The sequence below is a fragment of the Pan troglodytes genome, chromosome 21 (genome assembly GCF_028858775.2).
Source record: "Pan troglodytes isolate AG18354 chromosome 21, NHGRI_mPanTro3-v2.0_pri, whole genome shotgun sequence".
Taxonomy (NCBI): Eukaryota; Metazoa; Chordata; class Mammalia; order Primates; family Hominidae; genus Pan; species Pan troglodytes.
The window spans coordinates 16823694-16836283 of record NC_072419.2 but is presented as its reverse complement, the minus strand read 5'-3'; positions in this window follow the sequence as shown (position 1 = coordinate 16836283).

Genomic DNA, 12590 nt, shown 5'->3' with positions numbered 1-12590 from the left:
GCTCCACCTCAGAGATTCTCACTCAGTAGATCTGGGGTGGAGGCTGAAATTCTGCATTTCTACCAAGTTGATGGATGCTGAAGCTACTGGTCTATGGTCCATGCTTTGAGTATGTGAAGCACTCTGTAAAGTCTATAAAATCAAGAGGGTGTGAGCTTTGAGCCTGTACTGAATCCTTACTGAATGCCAGCTATTGGGATAAGCATTATGGGGAAATAAAGAAACCCAACGTGGAGTCTCATCCATAAAGACTTAAGAATTTAATCAGTGAAAACAAAATGTGTAACAAAAGCATAAGTTTTCAGTACAAAGAAGAGTGATATAAGTGCCAAAGGAATAGTCTTTAATTAGAAACCAGTTCTGGGGAAATAAACACTCTACTTAGTGCAGACCATCTGATTTTTGGAAACTTCTTGAATATCAGTTTTGTTGATAAAACCTTCTCCCCTCACTTTAGCATGTGTGGAATTAAGTGTTTTCCTGGAACTTGTTGACAACTGGTTTGAGCCTCTGCTTGCTGTCTGTCTCTTAGCTGAGACTGTCCCAAGAGCCACATTACCAGAAATGGAGGCCGACTGAGATCGGTTTTCCTAGAGCAGAGCCTGAGATGGGAGGTTCTTGTGTAAGTGATTTATTTAGGGAGAGCTCTCAGAAGAAATCTGAAATGGGATGAGGAACACAAGACAGGGCAGGGGCAGGAGAAAAATGAGGATATGGGCTCAGTTGTAGCCTCAGCCTGACCCCACAGGGAGCTCTGGAACAAGAACAGCAGCAGAGCTGTGCCACCGTGAGTCAAGGGGGCAGCCTTCAGCGCCCCACTGCCAGTCACTGCTGTAGGTTGTTCGGGGGGGCGGGGTGGCATCATCTCCAGGGTGATGTGGCTCCCTTTGGCACAGGTGCCTTCATGAGGACCTTGTAGGCCAGGGGACCCCTCCTGACTTTCCCCCATTTCCCCCTGATTCTCACAGTCTTTGTAAAACCCTCTTTTCTTTCTTCTCTTTTATTTGGCAAGCATGTATCACACACATATTCTAGGCACTATTTTTACACTTGTAAGGTCCATTTAGGGCCTCAATCTCTGTTCCACAACAAACAGCGATGTCACTTGCTGACAAAATCTGACCTGGTGACTCCAAGGAGGTCCTTGACACTCTCCCTCCAGGGTCATACACCTGTATTTTATTCATGGTCTTCTAAAGACAACTCCCAGTTTAAGATCGAATGTCCTGCCCTCTCCACACTGGAGGGTTTGCCCTCTCCTGCCCTACCCCACACTGCAGCCAGGGGAATCTCTAGTCAAGAGAGGCTGGCCCCTTCACTCTCACTTAAAATCTGTAAGGATGCTCTATTGCCCTCCAGGTAAAGTCCAAATTCCCCATCCTGGTTTGTAAGATTCTTTATGTTTTGGTGATCAGCCCACCTCATCTCTCACCTCTACTTAAGCTTGAGGAAATTCGAAATGTCCACTCACCAGGGCATCTGCATGTCTGTGTCTTAGCTTGTTCTAGTGTGCTGAATAATGGCCACCACAAGATGCTAGGTCCCAATCCGTGGAAACTGTTAATGTTACTTCGCAGGAAAAATGGGTCCTTTAAGATGTCATTGTAAATGATCTTCAGATGGAGAGATGTTCTTGGATTATCTGGGCCCTAAATGCAATCCTAATGTGTTTGTAAGATAGAAGCAGGGCCGGACACAGTGGCTCACTGCAGTAATCCCAGCATTTTGGGAGGCCAAGGTGGGCGGATCACTTGAGGTCAGTTCAAGACCAGCCTGGTCAACATAGCAAAACCCAGCCTCTGCTAAAAATACAAAAATTAGCTGAACATGGTAGTGCACACCTGTAATCCCAGCTACTTGGCAGGCTGAGGCATGAGAATTGCTTGAACCCGGGAGGCAGATGTTGCAGTGAGCTGGGAGGGATCACGCTACTGCACTCCAGCCTGGGAAACAGAGTGAGACTCTGTCTCAAAACAAAACTAAACAACAGCAAAAAAAGACAGAGGCAGTGGGAAAGCTGACACATAGAAGAGGTGAGGGGAAGAGGGAGACAGAGATTGGAATGGTACGGCCACAAGTCAGGGACTGCTGGCAGCTACCTGAAGTTGGAAGAGGCAAGAATGGATTATCCCCTAGACCCTAGCCTCTTTAGGGAGCGTGACTCTATCAGCACCTTAATTTCAGATTTCTGGTGTCTAGAACAGCAAGAGACTAAATGTCTTTTGTTTTAAGCCACCTGTTTTGTGGGAATTTGTTACAGCAGCCATAGGAAACTAATATGGTTGTGATTTACCTCTTCCTGGAATTACTCAGGACCCCCACTCTCTCCCACAACACATATTTCATCAGCATAATTCTTTGTAGCTCATATGCTGCCTCCTCCAGGTAGCCTCCCAGATTTCTCCTCTCACCACCTCCAGGCTTGGGTCTGAATAGACAGCCCTCCTCTGTCTCCCATAATTCCTTATGCGATCCTCTGTCATTGCTTTTGCTCCATTCTTTTGTATATGACTCTTCCTAGGTCAATCTCCTTGTTAAATTCTAAATCCCCAGGGTCCTATTCATTTTCCTAGCCCCCGGGCTTGGCATCATGCCAGGTAAAAGTGTCTTTTCTGTATTTGTGTTCTGCCATGATGGGGACATAGATGTTATGGTCCAGTGGTTAAAGGAGAGATTTGGGGACCTGACAAATCACCATACATGGGTGGGTGGCAGCTCCCCAGGCTGAGCCAGGAGTGGGCAGCTTTCTCCCTGACTGTCCAGCCCTCCAGCTCAACCTGCTCTAGAGCTTTTTGGGGCCGGGGGCCTGGGGTGCTCCCTTCAGTTTCATGTCTGCAGCACCCATGTTTATTTTCTGCTCATCTTTTTTTACAATCTCCTCCTCTCTCTGCTCTCCTTATCCTGCCTCCCAAACAACAGTGACTCACCACCTCCGATGCTGCTCCCTTTTGTCATTATTTTTAGGAGCCGCATGATTTCCCTCATTATCACCCTCGGGCTAGACCAGGATTTGGCCTGCAGTGTTTTATTTCTTAGGGCCAAGGTGCAGAGCACAGACCAAGTGACATTTCAATAAACTAGATGTCAGGTTAGTGGTCTAATAATCTGGTTTCTCTGAGGAGGTAGAGGCTGAATGTAGCATTTGAAAATTAAAGATTGGGCTTCAGTCAAAGGGATGATCTTGAGTCTTTTTAATTCTTCCTCTGACACACAGAATTCCTGGCCAACATTTGCAGTCAATTTTGACACTCCCTCCTAAAATCTGACATTTTTTATTAGCCTCAAATGAAGGTAGGTAATTGCTTTGTTATTTTTTTAGACACCAGATAGAGGGATTCTAACATGGAGGTGGTGGTGACAGCCTATTTTCTACCCTTTGTGCTGTTTAGAAGCCACCGCAATGTTGTAATTATGAAAGCTGGGCTTTAGGGGAGGGTTTAATAGCTTGTTCACAAAGCGGCTGAAATAGTTATCTATTGCTACGTACAAATTATCCCCAAACTCAGCAGCCCCAAACAACAAACATTTGTGACCTCACAAAGTTTCTGAGAATCAGGATGCAAGAGCAGCATAGCTGGGTGGTTTTGGCTCAGGGTCTCTGATGAGACTGCAGTCAATATGTTGGTTGGGGCTGCCATCTTCAGAAGGGGCTGGAGGATCTGCTTCCTAGGAGCAGATCACATGGCTATTGGCTGAAGTCCTCAGTTCCTTGTCACATAGACCTCCTTAGAGGGTTGCCTGAGTATTTGTATGACACAACAACTGGCTTCTTCCAATGTAAGTGATCCAAGAGAAAGAAAGGAGGAAGCCACAGGCCTCTGATAACCTAGTTTCAGAAGTTACACATTGTCACCTCTGCCTTATTCTAGTCCATAGAAGTGAGTCACTAAGCTCATACCTGAGGGGAAGAGAATTAGGCCTCACCTTTTGAAGGGCATGTTGAATAATTTGTAGACATATTTTAAACCACCCAGCTGTCTTTTTTTCAAATAGCTTCACACAAGGCAAACAAGTCATTGTTACCCTGTGGATAAAAATACCACCTGGTATTTGAATGTTCTGCTGGGAGGTTGCAAAAAACATGGAAGTCTTATATATCACACTCATTGAAATAGTGAAAAAGTCGTATTTATGAAGATGAGTGAGAGGGTATTCTGCTTTCGTAGGCATGGATGAGGGAAGAGTTTGGAAAATGTGGGGGACACAATTTAACTTAGAATTTTCTGTTTAATATATACATTGTTAACTAGCTATCTCATTGGGCTCTTTGATTCAACAATTCAACACTATGAGGAGTGAGACAAAAATCCCTGCCTTCAAGGATGAGAGATGAATGATGCAGAGCTAACCCAGCTAAGCTGCCCAAACCTAGCCCAGCCTAGACAGAAACTCAGCTGACCCATAGATGCATAAATGATTCCAGCAGAGACGGGTAGAACTGCTTAGCTGAGCCCAGCTCAGATATATACTGAAGAAGTGTGAGACATTAATACTTATTGTTGTAGGCCACTGAGATTGCATGATTACTTGTTATGCAGCAATAGGAACAGACACAAGTTTACAGTGTCATAAAAGAGACAAACATAATGAAAAAATTTGCAAAGCAACATATAATAAATATTATACTTGAAGATTGTATAGGGTGCTCTGAGAAGAGTGAAATGGGAGTGTTTAAATCTGCCTTGGGAAGTTGAACACTTCAGTTGCCTGAATAAAGTCCCCAAGATGAGCAGGTATTTGCCAAGGTGGGGTGGGAAAAGCACATCCTTTCAGATACTGCAACTATCTTAGTAAATTGGAGAGCAATAGTAATGGATGAGCCCTAATTGGTGGCAGCCACTGGATCAGGAATAGCTTCATACATAGTGCAAGAATTTTCACTTCATCTTAAAGGTAACTATTGGAGGATTGAAGAGGCATAAACTGATCAGACTGATGGTTTTTAAACCATGGTCTGGGAGTGGTATGGAGGGTGAAGTGAGACCCAAGCAGGAACTGGGTAGGCTCATACTGAGTGTGTGCTCTCCCAGATATGGCCATGGGAAAGGAGGGGGCAGAGGAAAGAGATATTCGGAGGTGGCATAGACAAGACACGGTGACTGATTTAATGAGGGGGTGGTTCCTGGCTTCAGTCCCAAGGCAGAGAAGTTTAGAAGGGGGCGGTGGTGAGCATGTCATGGTGGTTCATGATGAGTTTGAAGTGCCTGTGGGTGAGCTAGAAGGAGGTGTTTAGTAGGCAGGCAGAAATGTGGTTTTGGGCCTCAGAAGAGGAGCCTGCAGCAGGCATCTAGGTTTGGGAATCATTTGCATAAAGGTAGTAGCTGAAGCTATTATAGGCAAGGTTGGGTTTGTATACTTTGAGAAGCAAACCCAATTTAATATCTTAGGGAAATGCAGACACCTAAAATATGTGCAGAGGAAGAAAAACCGAAGGAGATCGACAAAGAGCAGCTAGAGACGACCCAGGGGAAAGCGGTTTTGCAAAAACAGATGAAAGAGTTTTTTTTTAAGTTGGAGGTTAACAATATCAAATATCCCAGGAGACTAGAGTAGCTGAGGATTGAAAGATTTTACTTCTTTGTTTTGTGCCCAGAAAGTATGATGAGTTTTATGGTGACCTGAGTGAGGGTTTCATAAAGGTCAAGAAGGATGGAAGATAGACTGTAGAGAATGGACAGGAAAACTGAGAGTCAAGAAATGAAAACCACAATGGTTATTAACTGCTGCATGATATTTGAACTATCCATGGTTTCTTGGTCTTAGCACTGACTTTAGCCATGGATGGGTAGACAATTCTGTGCAGGCTTTGACTCACTTCAAGCAGGAGGCATCTTGCCTTTAGTGTGTACCTTGGGTTTTCCTTTTTGTCTCAGGGCTTCTTCAATGCTATGGGCATCAATGAGAGTTTGCTCGACCCTGTGGATGCAAGCGTGGCAGTGTGGGGAAATTAATACCTCTAGAAACAACCCTTTAGGTACAGGGATGAAAACTGATTAATAAATGCTCCTGCCACCCATCTTTTGGGTGGCCAATACTGAGAGGCATTCTGTACACTTCTCAGAGGTCCCATGGAATTGAGCCCCATTGCCCAGAGTGGTGACCTTGACAACAATGCTTACGGTGGCCTTTCTTTCTTAAAAGATCTCTTACTCTGGCTCTCTGAGATCACCTCTTAAATAAACTACCTGAATCCAAGAGCATATGTCAGTCTCTGTTTTGAGAGCATCTAAACCAAAAAGGAAATATTTTAGACACTAGTGATTTAAGACGATTACGTACATATCAACAGGTACTCACTCACTGCACCCATTCTCCCAACTACAGCTCCTGCTACTTAGGTAGCCATGTTTTGTGTCACATGACCAACTTCTCCATCAATAGCTCATTGGACCAAAGGTGAGCACATGACTGAGCTCAGCCAATCCAAACATAGGCTGCTCAGCAACCTATGATGTTGCCTGTTGTGAACCTAAGGGGGAACTAACTGGATTCCTTTCTGTGGGAATTTCAGTAGAAAACATCTCAAGAATGAGGGACAAAGCAATGAAAGCAGAAGCTGAAAGGTTGAGATGAAAAAAGTAAATGGAGAAAACATGGTTGGTTCTCTTTAGCCAACATTATGAGGTAGCCAAACTGGTGAGAATATAAAGACAAACAGATAGAAGTGGAAGTACCACATAGCCGTTAACCAAGAGGAAGAGAAGACTCCATGACTCTCTAATTTCAATTCTTCTGTGTGACCTTCACCACAAGCTTCCTTTTGCTTAAGGGACGTTTAGTAAGACTGTTTCATGCAGCTACAACAGCCTCAGTAGAGTCAGTGTGACTGGAGAAAGATACCTATGGAGAGGGAATGTGTTTGAAGCCCTCACTCATTGCTCCAAACCAACACTCTACCCTTTTCCACCCTGTTCTGGGTCTTGGAAGTGCCAATTTGTGTGGACCTCATTACTGACTCCCATCCACTAGCTTCTGGTAGGCTTTGGCCCTTGGGAGCCATCAGAAAGGCAAGAAATCAGACGGCAGGAGTAGAGGGAGACTGGTATTTATTTTCAGTTTTCTCTCTCCACGTTGCCCTAGGTTGGCTCCATCCCTTCACCAAAGGCCACAGCTCCAGCCAGACGGTGTCCTCTCCATGGAAAACTACCTTTTCTAGGCTCAGGGAAACAGCTCCCTTTCCTTGCCTCTTTGGGACTAGGGATGGGAAGGGCCCCCACTGTTGCTAGTCCCAAGGGACTGCACTCTCCTCCTTGGTTTCTCTAAACCTGCCCACACCTTTATAAAGAGTCGCTGTTATTTAAGTCCTGTTACATTACCCAGGCATTCTAAGAGCCTGACTGATACAGGAAGGCAGTACAGCATAGATGGGAAGGGACATTTTGAAACTGGAGGGACAGGAAATGAAAGTGGTTTATGCCTTATAATTGCAGACCGTGGTGCTGTACTACTGCAGGGAGCATTTTTCACATTGGGAAGCAATTATGTAACCTATGCCTATATATATATATTTGTCATTTTGGTAACTATTTTGAACTTCCTTGTTGAGATATACATACAGAAAAGTGCACATGTAACATATTACACAGATCAGTAAACTTTCACTAACTGAACACGCCCATGTAACCAGCACCTATATCAAGAAGCAGAATTACTAGCATCCCAGAAGCTTCCCTTGCATCTTTCGTCACTAACCATTTCCCCCAAGGATTACCACTATTCTAGCTTCTAACACTATGGACTCATTTATCCTGTTTCTGAACTTTATACACATGGAATGGAACAATGTGCTCTCTTTTGTATTTGGCTTCTTCCATCCTATATTGAGATAATAAGACTTATGTATGTTGCTTCAGCATGTAGTTGTAGTTTACTTATTCTCTTTACTGTAGGTGTTCTATGTGAAAACAACCAAAATTTATGTCTTCATTCTATTGTTGATGGGCATGTGGATAAAGCCAGTTTGAGCTACAAACATTCTAGTACCTGTCTTTGGGTGAACAAAAGTATATACAGTTGACTCTTGAACAACCTGGGTTTGAACTGCACAGATCCACTTACATGTGGATTATTTTCAACCAAATGGGGATGGAAAATACAGTGTTCATATGATGCAAAGCTCAAGGATACAAAGGGCTGACTTTTTCTATACTCAGGTTTCACAGGACTGACTTCAAGACTTGAGTATACACAGATTTGGGTAGAAGCAGAAGTCCTAGAACTAATCCCTTGCCTATACAAAAGGACCACTGTATTTCTGTTTAATAGATACTTAAGAATGGAATTGCCAAGTCAGTGTATGCATACAGCTTTAGTGCATACAGCCAAATGGTTTTCTAAAGTGGTTATACCAGTTTACACTGCCACCTGCTGGGCATGAGAACTTCAGTGGGATCATACATTTTCCGTGATACCAGTCCAGGATTTTCCTGTGTTCCCAAGGACCCCAGGCCTAAGGAGGGGTCAGGCAGAGAACTCTATTGATCCAGAGTTTGGGATTTATAGTCCAGGATTGAAGGGCAAAACAGGGAAGATGTGACCCAAGAGTGGAGGCTGTCACACACTGGAGCTCTTGGCAGGATTGGAAATTGGGGTCATTGAGAGAAAACTTAGAAGCAGACATTAGAAGTTTAGGTTAGTTTGAAGGGCAAGTGCAAAGACATAAGAAAGAACATGAGAGAGTGAAGGTATGACTATTTTGGTTAGAGAATGACATATATGGAGTTTAAGATTGCTGAACTTTGGAGCAGTGTTGGATGAGCTGAGACCCAGGATGAGAACAGCTTTGTGGTGTAGGAGGGTGTACTCAAGGGCACCTTGGTGATGGCTGTGAGAATAAAGAAAGAGAGGGCAAACAAGGAACAGGTTATTTCGGGAAGATGAACTAGAAATAGCCTGAAGAGGCAAGGGAGAGCTGAGTTTGTAAACAGCCTCTGTCCTCCAATCCTTCAGAAACCATTGTTATTTAAAAGCTTCTTTTTATACTTTTTTCTCTAGTTCCTTTTTTTTTTTTTTTTTTTTTTTGGACAGAGTCTTGCTCCAGGCTGGAGTGCAGTGGTGCCATCTCGGCTCACTGCAACCTCTGCCTCCCGGGTTCAAGCGATTCTCCTGCCTCTGCCTCCCGAGTAGCTAGGACTATAGGCACCGGCCACCACACCCAGATAAGCTTTGTATCTTTTGTAGAGACAGGGTTTTACCATGTTGGCCAGGCTGATCTCGAACTCTTGTTCTTTTTTAACTAGTAATGGCAGTTCTCCTCATTCTCTTCCGTGTTACCATTTTGTCAAAATTGCTTGACTCTATCTTCTTTGGTGTTCCTTTTCCTTTTCTTCCTCTTCATGCTAAACTATCTGGTTCATTGCCTCTGGGTCTTTAGGATTAAAAGAAACAAAACCAAAAACAAACCAAAAAACACCTTTCCTGATATTATTATCTGTCATCCAAAACCTTAGATCTACTACCAATATTTAGAATATTTATATATTAATATTTCCATCTACTCTTGAGTTCATCCTATTTGTCCTCTAAATTATTCTAGAACAGAGGCTTTTAAAGATTTCTTTCTCTCTCTCTCTCTGTTTTTTTTTGCCTCTTCTTTTTTAACAGTGAACGTGCTTTCAAACAAAATCTTTGATGAAACCCTATATATGGAACAGGCGAATGCGGAGCTGCTGTTACTGTATGCAACCTGAACAATGAGATGCAGTACCCTGGGTAGGTGCCCTGCTTGCGTGGTCTCTCCCTCTTTTCCCTCCCACAGTAGATGCTTCTTAAACACACCTTCTAATTTTCTTGTCCCTGTCTCTTATTCCACCCACAACAGTGGCAATCAGTTTCATACACGGTCCAACCAGCCTTACGGAAGTGTGAGCTGACTGTCCCCACTGCAGCCCCACCTCTCCCTTCTGCCCTGGAATTTTTCTAGTCCTCTGGTGCAGGACATCCTTGCAAATAACCCGTTGTCATCCATGCACACAACCCAGAACAGGGAAGTAAACACCCTGCCCTGTGGTAATCTTTAAGGTATATAAATGAAGGTTCTGAGAGTAGAAATTTACTTGGGCCATTGTCACAGTCAAATTGATAATTGTGGAAAACAAAGTGTGGCAATCCTTGACCAGAAAAGAGTTGGGAGTTGAGGGGCAAATGCAGCTCCCTTTCTTGTCCCAGGCAGATGGTCCTAATATGCATTTCATAGGCTTCCCAGCTGTCTCACAGAATCAAACGTGCAGGTGGCTAACTCCATAACTCATGCCTCCATTGGCTTTCCAATGACTTTTTTCACCATTCACTTTTTCATCCCTCATTCCTGTTCCCTGGAGTCACAGTTCCAGATAAACTACTTAAACTTATTCCTCTATTTCAGGCTTTGTTTCCTAAGGAAGCAACCTGTAACATCCCCTAACTTGAGAAAAGCACTTCCAAGGTACTCCAAAGTTTCTTCTTGGTTTGAAATCATTGCTCTGGAATAAAATTATGTTGAGATAGTTGGAAGAGCTATCTTGACTAAAGAACTGTTAATTATTTTCAGCGCTGAGTAGGTTATTTGCATTTAATGTATATAAATGAAAGCCCTGAGAGTAGAAATTTAAATAGGCCATTGTCATGGTCAAATCAATCTGCATTGAAAACAAAGTGAATTTTTAGTGGAGTGGTATAAAAGCTGTAACCCCTTGGAGAGTCTGTTTGGTCTGGTTTGGAGTTTTGCCTTTAATAACAAATGAAAGTACAGATTTAGGTCTCTAGGGCTTTCTATCTCCACAGCCTCTGGATGTTTAAAAACACATACCATTAGCACTTGCCTCATCTTTCCTAAACTGGCAGTTGTCACGGTTCCTTTAAAGAAGTACAACAGTTCCTCGGAAGATAGCAGCCACTTCCCACACCCCACACCCCCAGACACCCAGGATATATCTTGTGTATACTTAAGTTGTCTCTGACACACATAATTTCTTTTTCAACCCTGAGTAATCAGTCCTTTTTGTCCCCTTAGCAAAGAGAACACTGTATTTTTGTACAGAAAAGGTGGGGAGGAAAGGAAAATAAAAGAAAGACCCCTTTCCTCCCTAAATTTCAGTGCAAATTTCCACAAAATAGCAACAAATAAAAGATAGAAAGGAAAATAAACACAGAATTGTCCAGAATAAGGGTATTTGTCAAGTGCTAATTGAGGATCCAGTTTTATTTGTACATTTAGAAATGTTTTCTTTCAAGTTCTGGGTATTTAGGGGTTAATGATGCGGCTGAAACCCTATTGCTTTGAATAGGAGGGATTAGTTTTGTTGTTTCAGGATTAAGGTCAGTCTTACCAAGAAGCTGTCAGCAGCCACCCTCAGCCCTACCTACAATCACTCTGCTCATGGTTCTCAAATCCTCCGTTGGGCTGCTGGACCACTGAGCCCCGTGATTTTTCTTTTGAATACCATTAAAGGGGAAGGATACTGGCATGTGCCCACTCTAACAAACACAGAGAGTTCACCTTAACTTTTTGTTTTCATAAGTGTCTAGGGTCAAAGAGGAGAGAAGAGTTCCATACACCTCTTTGAGATTGTAGTAGATTGATTGCAAAGACAGGCATACTATTCACCAATCTCTGTATGCACACTCTTTGCAATGAGACTGAAGAATTTTTCAACAAGAGGCAGAGCATATTTCTCTATTTCTTGGATCTGGACAGGTCTTGTGACGTGACTTGCTTTGGCCAATAGGATGTGGCAGAGGTGAAAAGCTTAGCCCTCAAGATAAGTTGCCTGCTTCCAATCTCTTTTTTTGGACTCCTGACTTTGTCATGAGAACAAACCTTGGCTCCCTGCTGGAGAATGAGAGACTTCATAGAGAAGGAGCCTCAGCCAATAGCTGGCCAACTCCCAGAAGCTGAGCTACCCAGTGGGCTGTAGCTGACCACAGTCACATGAGGAGCCCAGCAGAGACTGGAAGAACTGCCAGCCAAGCTTATCCCCAAATGCCAAACTGCAGAATTGCAAGCTAAATAAATATTTATTATTTTAAGACACTGTGTTTTGGGGCAGTTTGTTACATAGTAGTAGCTAACTGATGACAGAAGTTCATAGCCTCCACCATATTCCTTGAATATTTTGCCTGGTTTCCCTTATTATCATTAACAGTACTGGCAAAAATGATAACAATAGGTAACAGTAAGATAGAACTGTGGAGCGTAAAAGTCGTTTGGGCTCATAGTAACATTTGGGGAAGTATTCCTATTTTCTGGACATGAACAATAGAGAAAACAGTATTAATGCCCTTGACCTTGATGACTTTTGGGTAATGGTCAGAGACTGAATTTTAATGGTGAAAAATTCAGTACCCCCACTGCTACAATTGGGAACATGGAGATACTTGGGCAGTTTCTTGGTAGACCTGACAAAGGTATGAAACATAGTTGATGTGAAATTAATTTACTTAAACCTAAGATGAAGTCCAGTGAGTACAACCTATGCACATACATGTGATAAGTGAATTTTCTAATTAAAAGTAGCAAGAGAGGCCTGTTTCTGACCCTGATGGTGCTGATTGTGTTTCCTTTCACCTTAATCATCATCTTAGTGGTATGGAAGATTTACAAGGCAATTTAA